An 18,990-nucleotide genomic window follows, 5' to 3' on the forward strand; every position below is an offset into this window, starting at 1 on the left:
GACTGTAGGCCATGGAATTCTTGGGCAGAATACTGGAATGGGTAGCCTTTCCCTTCTCCAGGGGATCTTCTCAACCCAGGGATAGAACCCAGGTCTCCTGTATTGCAGGTATATTCTTTACCAGCTGAGCCACAAGAGAAGCTTAAGCTTAAGCAGGGGGCTATAAAAAATCCACATTATACTGTTCCCTTCCCCTTTTCTCTCCTTCCTCAGTATTTGTGCTAAGCTGCTTCAGTCACGTCTGACTCTTTGCTACCCCATGGACTATAGCCCACCAGGCTCCTCTGTCCATGGGGATTCTCCAGGCAAGAACACTGGTAGGTTGCCATGCCCTCTTCCAGGGGATCTTCCCAACCCAGGAATCAAATCCAGGTCTCCCACAATGCAGGGGAATTATTTCCCACCTGAGCCACTAGGGAAGCCCTCAATACAGTAAGAGTCAAAACCATTTGCTGAGAGTTGAGATTCAGTCATAGCAGAGTGGGCTTGAAAAAAATTAGATTAAAAGCAGCATGAACAGATAAAGGAGACAATGGATTAGAAAAACAGTTTGCCAGGCAGATCAAAGGTTCCAGCTTTGGTTGAAGAGCATGAAAGCATAAACTGAGAGAGGGACCAAAATATGAGTTTTCAAGTCTTCTCTAGGGCATCTCCCCAGTGAGGTGGAGGCAGCAAAAGATCAGATTTTTGGACTGACCTCAAACCAGACATTGATGAGCAGGTGCATTGAAAGGGTATTGAATAGAGAGAGATGAAGTAGTACCTTGTTTCATTGAATCCTCCTCACATTTTTATTATAAAATATTAATAATAGAAAAAAAAAGGTCTCTTTACCCTCATTTTTACAGAGGATGGAACTGTCATTCATGGAGGGTTATGCACACCCAGTGTCACCCAGCTACACAGACTGAGTGGAGGGTCAGCTGGGCCTTCTGGATCAAGTCTTTGCTCTTCCACTGCACCTCATTGCCTCTCTGTGTGCTTCACGTTACTAACCTCAACAGAAAAAAAAAGAGGGACATGCTTGTTCTGTTCCCATCCTAGGGCAATTCTGCCCCCTCTGTTCTGTAACATAAAGCCAGGTTGTACATACAAGGCATTTTATCCCCTCTAGGAAAAGCATTCCGCTAATTTAGAGGACAGATAAATGGCCTCCCCAATTGCTGAGCAATGTTCATATGGTCATAAGCTCGTTTACGATATAGGATGATGAAAACCCCATCTATGTTTTTCTTTTTGGTTCCAACTAATTTTCAATTGCCTTAGCAGCAGCTGCTCTCTGCTAGGAAGAAGAAAAATGATCTGCAGAGAAAGCCCTGTAAGGCCTTATGGCAAAAGGCGTAAACCTAAGTCACACACTCATCCAAGCCTAGCCTTCACTCCCTCATCCCATCAGTGGTGATTTATGACCTTGGACTCTCAAAAACACGGGATCATATTTTATGATCAGGTATGTGATCGTAGCTGAGGAATGTGAAATGTTTTAACAAGGCTGTTTCAATTCCCACTTTATAAATAGGGAACTCAACAAAGCCAGACAGCTCCTTGCCTTTGGGTTCTGAGGCTCTGGATAAAATTCTCAGCTGCCACCAGAGAGCTCAACTAGCTGAAAAGACAGTGTGTGCTGTGTGCTCAGTCATGTCTGACTCCTTGCTACTCCATGGACTGTAGCCCACCAGGCTACTCCATCCATGGGATTTCCCAGGAAAGAATACTGGAGTGAGGTGGCATTTCCTCCCAGGGAATCTTCCTGACCCAGGGATCAAACCTGGATCTCCCACACTGCAGGCACAGATTCTTTACCATTTGTGCCATCAGGGAAGCCCAGAACTGATGCATTTTGATGGCTGGACTGTTTGAGAGAGGGGACCTGTGTGAGTCCAATAAATGCATTGATTTTGTTAAGAGAATGTATGGTTATCTTTTTCAGAGCCCCCAAATATGGCCTGATCCCTAGAGGTTCAGGAGAAATGATGTAGCAAGCTGGTGCTTACCTGAGCACTAAAGTTGTGTTGAAGTGCAAGTTGCTCAGTCATGTCCTACTCTTTGCGACTGCATGGACTATATAGTTCATGGAATTCTCCAGGCCAGAATACTGGAGTGGGTAGCCTATCCCTTCTCCAAGGGATCTTCCTCACCCAGGAATTGAACTGGGGTCTTCTGCATTGCAGGCAGATTCTTTATCAACTGAGCTATCAGGGAAGCCCTAATACCTCCTTTTCCAAGTGCTTCTTCTTCACCTTCCTTCCTACCTTTGCAGAGGAACAGCCAGTCAGAGGCCCTGAAGATGTTCTGTACATCCCACCCAGGGGCATGGACACCCAGAAGAAAGGCAGCCTTGATGGAGCCCAATAAGCCAACCCAGGTCAGGACAGGCTTAAGAAATGGGAAGGGCTCAGTTCCATTCAGTCCCTTATCAGATCTACTAGGAAGTAGTACTATGCAGGAACTCAGTTACATCTGGTCTGGCCCCGTTATAAATGTTTAATACAGAATTCACCAATAAAGCTGCTATGAAACTGCTTCAGTTCAGTTCAGTTCAGTCGCTCAGTTGTGTCCGACTCTTTGAGATCCCATGAATTGCAGCACACCAGGCCTCCCTATCCATCACCAACTCCCGGAGTTCACTCAAACTCAAATCTATTGAGTCGGTGGTGCCATCTAGCCATCTCATCCTCTGTCATCCCCTTCTCCTCCTGCCCCCAATCCCTCCCAGCATCAGAGTCTTTTCCAATGAGTCAACTCTTCGCATGAGGTGGCCAAATTATTGGAGTTTCAGCTTCAGCATCATTCCTTCCAAAGAACACCCAGGATGGATCTCCTTTAGAATGGACTGGTTGGATCTCCTTGCAGTCCAAGGGACTCTCAAGAGTCTTCTCCAACACCACAGTTCAAAAGCATCAATTCTTTGGCTCTCAGCTTTCTTCACAGTCCAACTCTCACATCCATACATGACCACTGGAAAAACCATGGCCTTGACTAGATGGACCTTTGTTGGCAACGTAATGTCTCTGCTTTTCAATATGCTATCTAGGTTGGTCATAACTTTCCTTCAAACTGCTTAATTTACCATTAAATGATGAATGTATACATTGAAGAAAAAAAAAAAAACAAGAGAGTCAAATGTATTTTAAAAGGCAATATGCAGGTCTCCCCTGGTGGCTCAGGGGTAAAGAATCTGCCTACCAATGCAGGAGACACAGGTTCAACCCCTGATATAAAAAGATCCCACATGCTGCAAAGCAACTAAATCCATGAGCCACAACTACTGAGCCTGTGCTCTGGAGTCCATGAGACGCACTACTGAGCCAACGTGTCACAACTATGGAAGCCCGAGTTCCCTGGAGCCCATGCTCCTCAACCAGAAAAGCCACTGCAGTAAGAGGCCCAGCACCACAACTAGAGAACAGCCCCCACAGCAGCGAAGACTCAGCACAGCCAAAAATAATTGTTTTTGAAAAAACTTTTAAACGGGTAATATGCAATTTATCCATTACTTTTATTGGAAGAATCTTTCAAGCTATTAGATTACAAGTTTTGTGTTTTCTCTTATACAGATCATGAGGAACCTGCTACAGTCTTTACAATATAAGTCGAACAGAATTAGCATCTGTTCTGGCTGGAACTTTGTACCTTGGTAACATGCTAGGCTAGTTATTGCCTGCTGCATAGAAGCCCATTATTCTACATTAAGTGTATACAACAGACACCTATAATGAGACAATCATGGGACATGAATGTTTGAACTCCTCTATCTCGTGTCATCATACTTTAAAGTTCCTCAAACTTACTAATGTCTGGAGAGCAATCTGCATCATCTAAGTCAGTCCTCTTGGATTTCTACTCTTTCTCCACCGGACTGTTGGAAACAATTATTTTCCTAACCGTGTATTTCTAGGTGGCACATAGGATTCTGTCTTATCTAAAAGATTAGTTAGAAAGGAAGCAGTTCTTTCACAAGTAAAGAAAATGTTCAGTTCAGTTCAGTTGCTCAGTCGTGTCCGACTCTTTGCGACCCCATGAATCACAGCACGCCAGGCCTCCCTGTTCATCACCAACTCCCGAAGTTCACTCAGACTCACGTCCATCGAGTCAGTGATGCCATCCAGCCATCTCATCCTCTGTCGTCCCCTTCTCCTCCTGCCCCCAATCCCTCCCAGCATCAGAGTCTTTTCCAATGAGTCAACTCTTTGCATGAGGTGGCCAAAGTACTGGAGTTTCAGCTTTAGCATCATTCCTTCCAAAGAAATCCCAGGGCTGATCTCTTTCAGAATGGACTGGTTGGATCTCCTTGCAGTCCAAGGGACTCTCAAGAGTCTTCTCCAACACCACAGTTTAAAAGCATCAATTCTTTGGCGCTCAGCTTTCTTTCACAGTTACTTTCTATTAACTTAGACAGTGACGAAGCTGATGTTCTACACCATCTGATGCGATGCGAGAAGTCCAGAACCAGCTCTGGATGATTGTTTCTGAAAATGTTCACGCTGAAGGCCATCAGATCTTAGTCCTGCAGTGCCTAGGGGGGCAGCTTTCAGCTACACATATCCACTGAGCTCTCAGGTGTGACCCATCCAAAGTGAGATGTACAAGTATAAAATACACAGAATTCAGAAAAATGGTACAGAGGAACCTATTTTCAGGGCAGAAACAGAGATGCAGACATGAGAAGAGACGTGCAGACATGGGGATGAGGGCAAAGGGGAGTGAGTAGGGAGGGTAGCATTGACGTATGTATACTACCACGTGTAAAATAGATAGCTAGTAAGAAGCTGCTGCATAGCACAGGGAGCCCAGCTTGGTGCTCCGTGGTGACCTAGAGGGGTCGGGGTGGGGGGTGTCGGTGTGAGGAGGGAGGTCCAAGAGGGAGAGGATATATGTATACATACACCTGATTCACTTCATTGTACAGCAGAAACTATCACAATATTGCAAACAATTATACCCCACTTAAAAAAAATACACACTGGAGTTCAAGTACAGAATACAAATAAAAAGTAAAATAGTTCATCAATAATTATTATACTGATTGCATGTTTAAGTGATTCTACTTGGGGTCTATTCAGTTAACTAAAATATATTATTAAAATGAACTTCGCCTTTTTCTTTTCACCTATTTAATGCAGCAACTAGGAAATTTAGAATCACAAATGTGGTTCTCCTTTGGGGCTCTCATTACATTTCTATTGCAGAATGCTGCCTTCCACTCAACTTCCAGGATATAGGAAATACTAAAGAAAGAAGTTAAAAGACACTAAGTGGAAACAATTAGCCAAAATCAGAATGAGGAGCAAGGCTTTCCTGGGTGGTGCTAGTGGTAAAGAACCTGCCTGCCAGTGAAGAGGAGGAAGAGCATGCTACAGCAACCGAAGGGATACACTACAACAGAGTTCCATAAAGTGTGGATCACAGACTGCTGTGGTTCCTAATGTTTGTTATCAGACCGCAAGACAGAGCGTGCATAAGAATCTAAATCAACCATGTGACCTCCCACACCTGCTGTGGGTTCAGATGACATCGTTTTCATAGCAATCCTGGATTATCACAGAAAACTTCTCCCTTCACATTGAGGAGAGGAGAGGACATGTAAAACATTTGGGGACAGATGGGGAAATATGACAAGAAGCAGCTTAAACGTGCCTTCTCATTTCAGGCCATTCTTTTGAATGAACTTCCTGAGGCAGAGTTTGAGAGAGAAGCCAGTGAACTCTGCCTGGGCTGGACTGTAGACTGAGAGACAAAGAGCCACCTAACAAGATATTGTACCTTATTACCAGCTTGGGGAGTGCAACAGCAGAAGCAGATTAAAACATACTTAAGTTTTTAATGGAAACATTCTGCCCAAGAGATCCCAAGCCTGGCCACCAATCTATGCATTTTCTAAATCTCTTGTAAAGAAAAGAAAACTTTTCCTTCCCCTTCTTCTAGGTTCTTTGGTGGATCTAATAATTAAATCGATATAAGACAGACACAGAGAACAAACATATGGACAGCAAGGGGGGAAAGGGTTTTGGGATTGACACATATACATTATTGATACTATATATAAAATAGATAACTAATGAGAACCTATGATTTTTCCAGAAGTCATGTAGGGATGTGATAGTTGGACCATAAAGAAGGCTGAGCACCAAAGAATTAATGCTTTTGAACTGTGGTGCTGGAGAAGATTCTTGAGAGTCCCTTGGATTGCAAGGAGATCAAACCAGTCAATCATAAAAGAAATCAACTCTGAATATGCATTGGAAGGACTGATGCCGAAGCTCCAGTGAAACTGGCCACCTGATGAGATATGACTCATTGGAAAATACCCTGATGCTGGGAAAGACTGAAGGAGGTGATGGATTAGATGGTTGGATGGCATCAATGATTCAGTGGACATGAGTTTGGGCAAACTCTTGGAGACAGTGAAGGACAGGCATGCCTGGTGTGCTGCAGTCCATAGGGTTGCAAAAGAGTCAGACACAACTTAGCAACTGAACAACAACTGTATGGCTCAGGGAACTCTACTCAGTGCTCTGCGGCGACAGAGAGGGAATATGTGTATACTTGTGACTGAGTCACTTCGATGTACAGCAAAAACAATACAACTTTGTAAAGCAACTACATGCCAATAAAAATTAATTAAAAAAAGATGAATAGGAGAAAAACAAATTTAATTTCATACATACTTAATTCCCAGAAACACACACAAGTCTCCTGCAGGCCAGGTAATTGAAGTTTATACACCATAAGCTTCAACTGAGCAAAGGAGAAGGGGCTACAGGTCTGGGGTCTCAAATGGAAGGAAGATAAAACCCAGGAAGATAAGAGCCAGTGTTTGGGAGATACATATTTGCCAGGGAGTGCAGAGAAATTTCTCTGATATAAAAAGTTACTTTGGTATAAGCTCTCTGCTGGTACAGGCCCTTCATCTAAATTATTTTAAAGGCAGGTAAGAAGGAAGTGAAAACCTCTTCTTGAGCCTATAGGACTTTGACTTTGCTCAGAATAATCCACAAGCCAAGGTGGCAACTTCTGGTGTCACATGTTTTGCTCCCTGTCGCCCTAAAGCAATGTCTCGACTCTGAACCCATGTCAACACAAAGTGAGTCACTTCAAAACACTGCTCCCAAAAGGGTTGTCTTCTAGCTGATTCATCTCAGATGACCATAGAGGGTAACAGACAAGACAGATTCTCCCGACTTCAACACTGAGAAGAGCCAGGCATTTGACTCCCTAGTCAAAAGATGCAGTCTCCATCCTTCTTCAAGGCCGGAAGTCCTTTCTAATTTTGTCCAGTGTGTTGTTAGTGTATTGTGTCCACACTCTCCCTTGCCAGTGTGATAGGATTTGCTTTAATCTTCATTGTGAAAATTTTTAAACACATACAAAAGTAGAAGAAATCATATAATGAATAGTTAATTACTCAACAATAACCAACAGTTTGACAATCTTTTCCTATCTCTAATCTCCCATTTTCTTTGCTGCAGCATTTTAAAGCCAATACTGGTGATCATACTACATCATGCAAAAATTAAGTGGGAGTTTCTAACTTTTCCTACTGCGACTGTGTGTTGCTCAGTCGTGTCTGGCTCTTTGTGACCCCATGGGCTGTAGCCTGCCAGGCTCCTCTATCCATGGGATTCTCCAGGTGAGATTATTGGAGTGGGTTGCCATGGTCTCCTCCAGGGGATCTTCCTGCTCTTATTTCTCTGTCTACCATTATATTGAATTGCCTACAGTGATAAGCTTTTTATTGTACACATGCAACCACATTAGAAGCTACATGCCTTCAGCATAAGACACAGAGGTCCTAAAACCTGCAGCTGAGCACAATAACTGCAGGGCCTCTCTTTGGTAAAGAGGCAAGTATGTTTCCAGTTACACATGGTTAGGGATTTTTGAAAGTGTATAATCATCTGAGAAAACGATATGAAGACCACATTGTTCTCCCTGGGTTTCAAACCCCCATATTTCTTTGGTAAGAAGCATCTTTCCAAGTCAAATATAAAATTCAAGTGATTCCAAAACTAATCATGCCTTGTGCTTGCTTAGGGCTCAAAATGCACTTTCACGGGAGAAGTCTTTTTTTTTTTTTTTTTAAGATGCAAAGGGTTCTGAATAATTCAAAGACTTTGAAACCTAAATCTAAATCTAGTAGTCAAGTCATCGTAGGCTCTGAACCAGATAAGATGTAGGATCTTTTTCTATGTCAAACTCAGGGGAGGAAAAAAAGCTTGATTTGCATTATCCTCAAGAAATTTAAATGAAAATGGAGGTGTTAGAGGAGGTGTGTATGAAAGACTTTGGCACTAGGTGGAGGAAGGAGGGCAGAGATCACTGAAGGTAACAGCTAAGGTGCACAGCTTCCTCTTTGCATTCTCACTCCAGTGGGCAGGCTTTTTCTGCGGATGAGCTAAAGAGGCTACGTGCTGTCAGCCACAATATTGATGATGCTAAGATCTCACGCAATTTAAAAATTCCATTTACTGGCCACAGGGAAGCACTGAATGTTCCAAAGGTTTCTTCCAGTTTGAGCCTTCTAGGTTTTCTTGCTTCTTAGTCACATAGTACAACATTTGTCAGGGGTGCAGACGTCTAAAATAAGTCACCCTCCTCTCTGTGAAGAGGTAATTTACACCTGGTAAGAACTACTTACTCATTGTAAAAGAGCCTCAAGGAGAAATGGTCGTGACATTGAAGAGAAGATGTCCTAGGATATTTTAGGGAGATAAAAATAGGTTTTCCTTTAAGAACTTCTTTGAGATCATTATTTTCTGGCTAAATATTTGTTTTGGTTGCTTTTCATTCTTTCTTTTTTTTACTTTTTGGAAGCACCATGTGGCACACAGGATCTTAGTTCCCTGACCAGGGATTGAACCCCTGCAGTAGAAGCACTGAGTCCTAATCACTGGACTGCCAGTGAAGTCCCTTGGGTTTCTTTTATTGCATTATTTTTTTCTCTTAATTAAAAAAAAAAATTATTGAGATAGAATTGATGTACAATGCTGTGTTAATTTCAGATGTACAGTAGAATTGATGTACAATGCTGTTAATTTAAATGTACAGCAAAGTAATTCAGTTATATGTATATATATATATATATTCTTTTTCAGATTTCTTTCCATTATAGGTTATTATAAAATACTGAATAATTAGTTCCCTTTGCAATATAATAAGACCTTTTATCTATTTTATCAATAAAATAGATAAAACAAGGTCTTTATCTATTTTATATAGTGTGTATCTGTTAGTACCATAGTTCTAATTTATCTCTACCCCTTTTTTCCCTTTGGTAACCATAAATTTGTTTTCAATGTCTGAGTCTGTTTTGCAAATAAGCTCATTTATATAACTTTTTAAGATTCTACATATAAGTGATATCATATGATATCTGGCTTTCTCTGATTTTCTTCAGACATTTAGAATGCTTCCATGTCTTGGCTATTGTAAATAGTACTGCTATCAACATTGGGGTGCATGTATCTTTTTGAGTTAGAGTTTCTGTCTTTTCTGGATATATGCCCAGAAGTGGGATCATTGGATCATATGACAACTCTATTTTTAGTTTTTTGAGGAGCCTTCATACTGTTCTCCATAGTGGCTTCAGCAATTTATAGTCCCATCAACAATGTAGAGGGGTTCTTTTTTCTCCACATCCTCTCCAGCACTTATTATTAGTATTTGTAGACTTTTTAATTATGGCCATTCTGACCAGGGTGAGGTTTTGTTTTATTAAATTTTTTATTATTTTATTTTATTTTTTAAATTTTATTTTATTTTTAAACTTTACATATTTGTATTAGTTTTGCCAAATATCAAAATGAATCCGCCACAGGTATACATGTGTTCCCCATCCTGAACCCTCCTCCCTCCTCCCTCCCCATACCATCCCTCTGGGTCGTCCTAGTGCACCAGCCCCAAGCATCCAGTATCGTGCATCGAACCTGGACTGGCATCTCATTTCATACATGATATTTTACATGTTTCAATGCCTTTCTCCCAAATCTTCCCACCCTCTCCCTCTCCCACAGAGTCCATAAGACTGTTCTATACATCAGTGTCTCTTTTGCTGTCTCGTACACAGGGTTATTGTTACCATCTTTCTAAATTCCATATACATGCGTTAGTTTTATTAATTTTTTTAAATGAACAAACTTTTAGCTGAAATGTTTTACATACTTTGTTATCTATGTGAAGCAAATGAGCTTATCATTGCATTCATCATTTTAATCATGACCCTGAAAATGTACCTCAACAGCATAAGGAGAAAAAGTAAAATGATATTCAGAGTTCTGTACATAACTGTAAGAGACTGAATACACAAATGGACAGTGACTGCCCCACACGTGACAATAGAACTCAGACCCACAACCTGTAGCAACAGGCCCAGACAATCAGTACTTTATCAAAGACTGACAGCTTCCCTATTTTATGTCCCTGCTTCCAACTCAGAACCAACCAGAAAGAGGCAACTACACACTTCAAACCAAACTCAGAAGAGGCCCATTTCTAGTTAGCACACCCTCAGCTCACATGGGCTTCCCATGGCGCTAGTGGTAAAGAATTTGCCTGCCAATGAAAGAGACATGGCAGCTGTGGGTTTTGATTCCTGGGTCAGGAAGATCCCCTGGAGAAGGAAATGGAAACCCACTTTTGTATTCTTGCCTGGAGAATTCCATGGACAGAGGAGCCTGGCAAACTGAAGTCTATGGAATTGTAAAGAGTCAAACACAACTGAGCAAATGAGCACACACAGCTTTCCCAACCAAAAACCTCCAATTGCTACTGAGTCCAAGTTCACACTGCTGCTGGACAATAGGCCACTAAATTGAGAGATGAGCTATTTGGACAAAGAATAGCAACTTTATTCAGAAAGACAGTAGATTGACAAGATGGTAGAGCAGTGTCTCAAAGAACCATCTTACCTGATTTAGAAGTCAGGCTTCTTTTATTCTAAAGGAGGAGGTGGTGTGGGTGGTTGTCACAAACTTCTTGGTGCCAGGATCCTTTGTTTTTGCAGCTGTCCATGTAGGTCTGGTCATAATGTCCTATAAATCTCCAATAAGACAAATGTTATTCACTGTTCTGCAACTTTTTATCTTTATATGAATGGGAAAGTGTTATACATTTAAAGGTCAGAGTCTTGAGAATGGGAAAATATCTTGAGAAATATATTCTTTTACCAAAGGTGCAGAACTAGCATGACTAAATTCAGGCAACAGAGCACAGAGGTTAGAGCCAACAGAATACATCCAGCATGGAGTGAGGTTTGTTGCTCTCTGTTACATGATGAGGGCACACCTCAGCCTTCCTTTTGATTGCGGGTCTTCAATGATCAGCTTGGGAAGATTTGATTTGAACAAAACTGTTCATTTAAGATGTGCCACAGGAAAGAAATGCCATAAGATTTCACAAGCCAAATGGTACGTGAAAGCCAAATGGTATTTTGAGAGGTATGCATGTAACAGGGAAGAGTCTGCTATGACTCTTCCACGCTAGGTCTGTTTCTTTTACTTTAACCCTTTTTTGGCCACTTTTATTATTATAATCATACATAATGGCTTGTCTCAGAGAATCCTGCCCCCTCACTCCCAACCCTTAAACTAAAGTGCCTTTGTTTAGCTCACAGGGAAATAATCTGACCCTGCCCACCTGTGAATGACTATAAGAAAGATGAAATTAATACACTCCCTGACCTGAGGGTTGCCATTCTAGGAGATATTTGCAAATATTAAATGGTCTTTTTACTTTGTTTCCTCACCTCCCCCCATCTCTGATCCATAAATGAACCTGGCATCCAGATCGACAAGATGGTTATTTTGAGATGTTAGTCTGCCATCTTCTCAGTCAGCTGTCTTTCTGAATAGTTGTATTCCTTGCCTCAACACCTCATCTCTCAGATTCACTGGCCTCTCATGTGGTGAGTAAGTGAGCTTGATATCATGCAGAGGACTTCAAAGGTAATTCTGACTCAAATCCTATTTCAATAGGAGATTGTTTAGCCAAAGTCAATGAGCCAGCTGACAAGCTCAAAGGATAAGCTAAACTCATTTTCCTAGTGAATATCCCTCCTGCTTTCTTGTCTTCCAGTTGCCTTCCAAGACCTAGGTGTGTCTCCTCCCATATATCCTGATTTCTCTCCTTCTGCACCTCCTCTTTATTATTCTCCTTGTCCAGGCCCCCTATTCTTTCTCTCAAACTCTCCTAATATCCTCAAATGTCAGTTGCCTCTAAGGAGCCATATCTCTCAACAGCAGAGAAATGAAAGTTAGCTGCATTTTGGAGCTTGTCCTTTCTTATCAGTGAATCCCTTATTCCACATGGAAAGAAGCCCAAGACAGATTCCTGGAGAATGGAAGACCACATGGCAAGGTTCTGGTCCTCCTTTCCCTCCCTGCCATCTCTGAATCCCTGGACACATGACTTAGGTCATACATAGACATGTGACTAGACCATACAGTACCTGAAAAATCTCCTACCCAACCCCAGTATCAGCAGAAATAATAAATCTGTGCCAAAAGGGAAAAAAAGCCATTTCTATTTGATTTTGGAATATATTTTTAAATGTATTTTCCTGTTTATTTATATAATATTTCAGAAATAGATGCCACTTAAAGACAAATGAATCCAAACAATGAACTTCTAAGTGAGTAAGAATTTTTGTTTTAATCCATTTAATTGCCAGTTCAATATTCATGCTTGGTCCTCCATCCAAACCCCCACAAATCCAGCTTTCAGACTAACACAAAGTTGTTGTTGTTCAGTTGCTAAGTCGTGTTCAACTCGTTGGGACCCCCTGAACTGCAGCACACCAGGCTTCCCTGTCCTTCACTCTCTCCCAGAGTTTGCTCAAACCCATGTCCATTAAGTTGGTGATGCCATCCAACCATCTCATCCTCTGTTGTCCCCTTCTCCTCTTCCCCTCCATCTTTCCCAGCACCAGGGTCTTTTCCAGTGAGCTGGCTCTTCACATCAGGTGACCAAAGTTTTAGCAAGTACCAGCAGAGATTTACCTCTGAGACTGATACAGTCTTTCGTGGGGAGTAATAATTAAAATCTTTTGATTTAAAAGGCCCCCCACTAGACAAAAGACTATATTATGGTGTAAGCACAGATATAAAACATTAAATGTTGGCTACATTAGGTATTAGGCTCTGCTGAGCTGTAACTAATAAAAATTTGAAGGCAACATTTGTTTCATGTTATTAACAGAAGTCTGTAAATTGCATGGGAAGATGGGGAGCCTGAATTTGATTCCTGGATTTGGAAATAGCTTGGTAATTATGTATTTTGTCTCCTGGTGATTTAGCTTCCCAATCTATAAAACTTTTGTATTCACACCTTACTGTTTTCAAAATAGGTCAGAAACTCTTGGAGTGCTTCGGGAAAAGTGAGCCCAGTTCTCGGCTTTAAGTTTACAGCAGTGAAAATACACTTTCCCAGCAATTCTCCTTTCCTGAGATTTATCAAGAAACTGTCGCTGCCTTATAAACACTCCTGGTGGTTCTGTGGACCTGAGAAAGCCACAAGTCTATTTTCACTGAAATAACAATGCTCTTAGTGGTTTTCTCTTCTTTTATTCTTTCTAAAATAGGCTAAGCAGCCCTTGGAACGTAGATATAAAAGTGATGAAACTGAAATGATTTCTCATTTCAGCCCAGATTAGTGCAAATACCTGTCCTTTTGACGAAGAGCCCAGAGCAAAACTCATTATTTCTTCAGCTGTTACTTCTCTTTTGCAACAAAGAGAGGAGTTTTTGTTTTTGTTTTGAGCTAACAATGTTCTTGATCAAGGTTCTTTTGAGGACAGTAAAAAGAATTAGACATGAATTGTGACAACAAAACCCTTATGACCTAAGAAGTGATCAAATAAAAGTAACAAAGTTTGCTAAAACCCAAGGCAGAATGTGGAAAGTGTATTCAGTTCAGTTCAACTCAGTCGCTCAGTCATGTCCGACTCTTTGCGACCCCATGAATCGCAGCACGCCAGGCCTCCCTGTCCATCACCAACTCCTGGAGTTCACTCAGACTCATATCCATCAAGTTAGTGATGCCATCCAGCCATCTCATTCTCTGTTGTCCCCTTCTCCTGCCCCCAATCCCTCCCAGCATCAGAGTCTTTTCCAACGAGTCAACTCTTCACATGAGGTGGCCAAAGTACTGGAGTTTCAGCTTTAGCATCTTTCCTTCCAAAGAAATCCCAGGGCTTTTAGTTACTGCTGCTAAGTCGCTTCAGTTGTGTCCGACTCTGTGCAACCCCATAGACGGCAGCCCAACAGGCTCCCCGTCCCTGGGATTCTCCAGGCAAGAACACTGGAGTGGGTTGCCATTTCCTTCTCCAATGCATGAAAGTGAAAAGTGAAAGTGAAGTCGCTCAGTTGTGTCCGACTCTTAGCTACCAGGGAAGAACAAATCTGACTCCATATTGGATATGTTTCTTTTACTTTAACTTTTGTACTCTATTGCTTTTGCTAAGTGTTAAGAATGTTGCCTATAGCCTGAAATATACAAAGTATCCCATTCTTCAAGTTTCTGATCTTTAATGGTACAACACTTTTCCATTTATACAGAGATAAGAAGTGCAGAACAGAGAATAATATTTGCCTTGTTTGAGGTTTAAAGGAACATAATGGCCTGTGGACATACTGGACAACTGCAAGAACAAAGGATTCCTACACCAAGAAGTCTGTAATAAACAGCCACACCTCTTCCCTTTTGAGTAGAAAAGAAGCCTGGATTCTAACTCTGGTAAGATGGTTCTCTGGGACACTAGTCCCATCTTCTCAGCCTGCTGGCTTTCTGAGTGAGTGAATGAATGAAGTGAAAGTCACACAGTCATGTCCAACTCTTAGTGACCCCACGGACTATACAGTCCCTGGAATTCTCCAGGCCAGAATACTGGAGTGGTTAGCCTTTCCCTTCTCCAGGGGATCTTCCCAACCCAAGGATCGAACCCAAGTCTTCCACATTGTGGGCAGATTCTTTACCACCTGAGCCACAAGGGAAGCCCAAGAATACTGGAGTGGGTAGCCTATCCTTTCTCTAGCAGATCTTACTGACCTAGGAATCGAACCAGAGTCTCCTGCATTGCAGGTGGATTCTTTACCAACTGAGCTATCAGGGAAGCCTGGCTTTCTGAATAACCACTATAATAGGAAAGAACAAATCTGACTCCATGTTAGATCTTTTCCTATTTCCTTTAACCTTTGTGCTTTTTTGTCTGTGCTTAGTCATGCTGACTCTGCCCATTCCTGTGACCCCAAGCCCGACCTCACCTAGCCTGGGGTCTGCACCTTTTGTAAAAGAATATTGCCTATGGCCTGAAATATCCAGGATAGCCCATTCTCAAGGCTCTCACCTTTAAAGGTATAATACTTTTCCATTCATTAGAAGATAACAAGGTGCAGAACAGAGAATAGCATTTGTTCTGTGGAGGTTTACAGGAACATTGTGACCTGACCTACATGGACAGCTGCTAGAGCAAAGAATACATCACCAAAAAGTTTGCAACAACTAACCAGCTCTTCCCTCATCTTACCTTGAAAAATGCTTTGCTGAAAGCCTTCAGGGAGTTGGGAGTTTTTCTTAGGCATAAGCCACCTGTCTCTTTGCATGGGTCTGCAATAACCTTTCTCTGCTCCAAACTCTGATGTTTTGGTAATGATTGCCTTCACTGTGTGTCCAGCACATGGACTTACATCCAGAAATGTTGGTGTCGCTTGCCCCAAACCTCAGCTCTTGATGTACTTACCTGTTGTGCAGTGACCACTGTGGGCTTAGACTCAGTAACAAGAGGGAAATGATAAGCAAACACTTGTAAATATTTAGAGAGGGAGAGAGACCATCAAGTGTACGTCAGGGAAGACCTATGCAGTGTTTGAAATGGGCCTGGGTGGGTGGGTAGGATTGCCAGAGGCTCACAGGACACATTCCCTCTCTGAGATTGTTGCCCTCACTATTGATTGTAGAGGGAGATCAGTGAGCAGTCCTGAAGACAGATCTTAAGTTCCTTGCCCAGGAATTGAACCTGGGTAACCTGATTGAAAACCAAGAGTCTTAGTCACTAGACCACCAGGGGCTAGAAGAAAGAAGCAAAGTGGTGCTAGTTCACCCCCCTTTTTGAAAGCCAGAGGGCTCCAGGATGCAAAAATGGGTACAAAGTTTATTACTCTAGATACAGCACAATGTATGGGAGAGTACTCAGAAAAAGTTTATTTATGACAGAAGTAAGACAGAACTACACACCCCACACCCAGAGAGAAAGGGTATGGGCATCCTGAGTGAGGAGAACAGTTAGTCATAAGCTAGGCATAGACACACACCCGGAGAGGAGAGAGGCTGTCCTAAATGAGGAGGAGCACAGTAGAGAAGTGATCTATGGGATAAATCACCTGTATAGGACAGTTCTGCTTGCCAATTATCTTCTTTCTTTCTTCACACCTGACTGGTCCTTGGACTCTCCCCAAGATGCATGCGTAAATTTTTCTAAGATGGATCCCACCCCAGAGGACTATGGGTGCATGCCCATACTTACTCTGGGGTGGGGCCCCTTTTTGACCCCAAGGAGCCTTCCTGAGCACATGCAGATAGAGAAGTCTTCCTTGACCTCAAGAGTAGATGCCTTATTTCTTTGCTCTAGCAGAGCTCTGCTTTTACCACTAGCTTTGTCCTTGGAGTGTCTGGGTGAGAACAAAGCTTGAATTTTATTCCACTTGACAAATACCAAGTGTCCAGCCCAGAGGCCCACTATCTCCTACCTCACTAGGACACAGCAAAATCCCTGAAGAGGATGGATCCCAGGGAGATATTCAGACCTGGGAAGTGAGCTTGGGACTGTCCAAGTGGGAAACACCAGGTCCCTGGTAGCCATAATGTGGTGTAGAAGGGAGGGAGTGAAGACTATAGGTGGAAGCCAGCCTTGACCCTGTGGACCCCTTGCCCCATGAGGAGGGTTGTACCTGATGATGAGCCAGAGCAGGTCCACTAAAGCTAGAGTTCAAAGCAGGTGCCTCTCGTGCCAGGTCTGAGGATGACGCTGAAATGTGCAGTCTTCTTGGCTCTCCTTAAGACTTAAAGAAACTTTATTCCCAGACACAAACCCCTTCCTTCCTAATTACTTCCTGTCAAAGGAATGAGTGCTCTCGGTTGCGTGGGTTTTCCTTTTTAACATGCAGAAAATACAAAATAAACTTGGCAATAGGCAGAATTTGCCCTTCTGTTCTTGTGATATTTCTAGCATCACTTGGGCGGAAGCTATGTGGCAGATCAGCACGTTAGTCAGATGCCTCATCCCAAGGGCAGTTCACTGTGTCTACCTTCCCAGATACTCCGAGCCCCTGACACAGTCCTGGATGCAGGAAAAGATGAAAATCCAAGAAAATCCTCAGACCCCAAGAGGACGATGTAAGCCAAGGCATTCCCATCCTGGACTGAAAATCCCAGAACTGATGTGTGGCCTTAAGCAATAGTCTCTTAATTTATTTCCTTAGTCCATCAGGGCATTTAGTGAGCACCACATCTAAGCCTAGCACATGGCCAAGTATCACGTGTCAGACACCACATAAAATCACCCCATGAGCATTCCTATAACTATATGCTAGCATTCCTTATAGGGCTTCCCTGGTAGCTCAGGTGGTGAAGAATTTGCCTGCCATGCAAGAGACCTAGGTTTGACCACTAGATCAGGAAGATCTCCTAGAGGAGGTCATGGCAAACCCACTCCAGTTTTCTTGCCTGGAGAATTCCATGGACAGGGGCCATAGTCCATGGAGTCACAAAGAGTTGGACATGACTGAGCAACTAACACACACACACACACACACACACACAGAGCATTACTTATCCTGTTTTAAGATCACTTTCTACTAATTACCATGATTATCACTATAAAATTATTATATAAGGATACTATGTTATAATTTCTTTTATGGTTTAGAGATTCACAAATGCCCATTTTAGACTCTTTTGCCATCATTTCACTTTAAATGATACAGAGATGTCAAACAAATAAACTTCTTCCTACAGCTAATGTACCAAGGTCACATCGCTTATTATTCTCCTGGCAAAAAAGCAATAGTTAAACATAACCCATTATACTATAGATTGAATGCATTTCTTGATGACTCTTTTTGTTGTTTGGGTTTTGGCACAGTTTTAAACAACAGTTCAGAAAGCAAAAAGAGGCAATAGCCATATTAAATGCTTTCTAATCTATTTTGCAAAATACTTAGAAAAAAGAAGGGTGTTTTGAATGGAGACTAAACAAGATGAGTAAAATAGCAAGACCCAGTCTTTGGGCTTTGACACCAGCAACACTGATGGCTGACATAGATCTTGATTTCAAGTCTCTCTGTTAAGTTTAAACCTAAGAAGGTGATGGCCATGCCACTGGATTCTAACATCAGCCCACTACTGAGAACAATGTTAGTTTATAGTGGTCTATTCTCCTGTAATGAGGAGCATCCAGGGAAAAGTCAAGCATACTTTCTAATGTACCTGGCAGTACTGTTTCTCACTTTAAATTCATTAGATTGAGGTGCTTCTTTCTATTCCAGACTCTGTATGTTTCGATACAGTGAGTCTGGCCAGCTGTATCAGAAACAAGCCTGAATGTTCCCATTTTCAGATTCTGAACCATGATGACCAAGACACTCACATGTGAACTTGAACTCTAATGCCCCTAGCAAGAGAAGACCCAATAAAGTCTTAACAGGAGACATGTATTGATATGCAATGTGGTGGTGGTTTAGTCGCTAAGCCCTGTCCGACTCTTGCAACCCCATGGACTGTAGCCTGCCAGGCTCCTCTGTCCATGGGATTTCCCAGGCAAGCATACTAGAGTGGGTTGCCATTTCCTCCTTCAAGGGATCTTCTCAACCCCAGGATGGAACCCACGTCTCTTGCATCTCCTGCATTGCAGGCGGATTCTTTACCACTGAGGCACCAGGGAAGCCTTGATACTCAGTGTAGGTGAGTTCTAGGCCACTTCCTGACTGCTCAGCCAAATAA

Source organism: Bos javanicus, chromosome 24 (assembly GCF_032452875.1).
Source record: "Bos javanicus breed banteng chromosome 24, ARS-OSU_banteng_1.0, whole genome shotgun sequence".
NCBI lineage: Eukaryota > Metazoa > Chordata > Mammalia > Artiodactyla > Bovidae > Bos > Bos javanicus.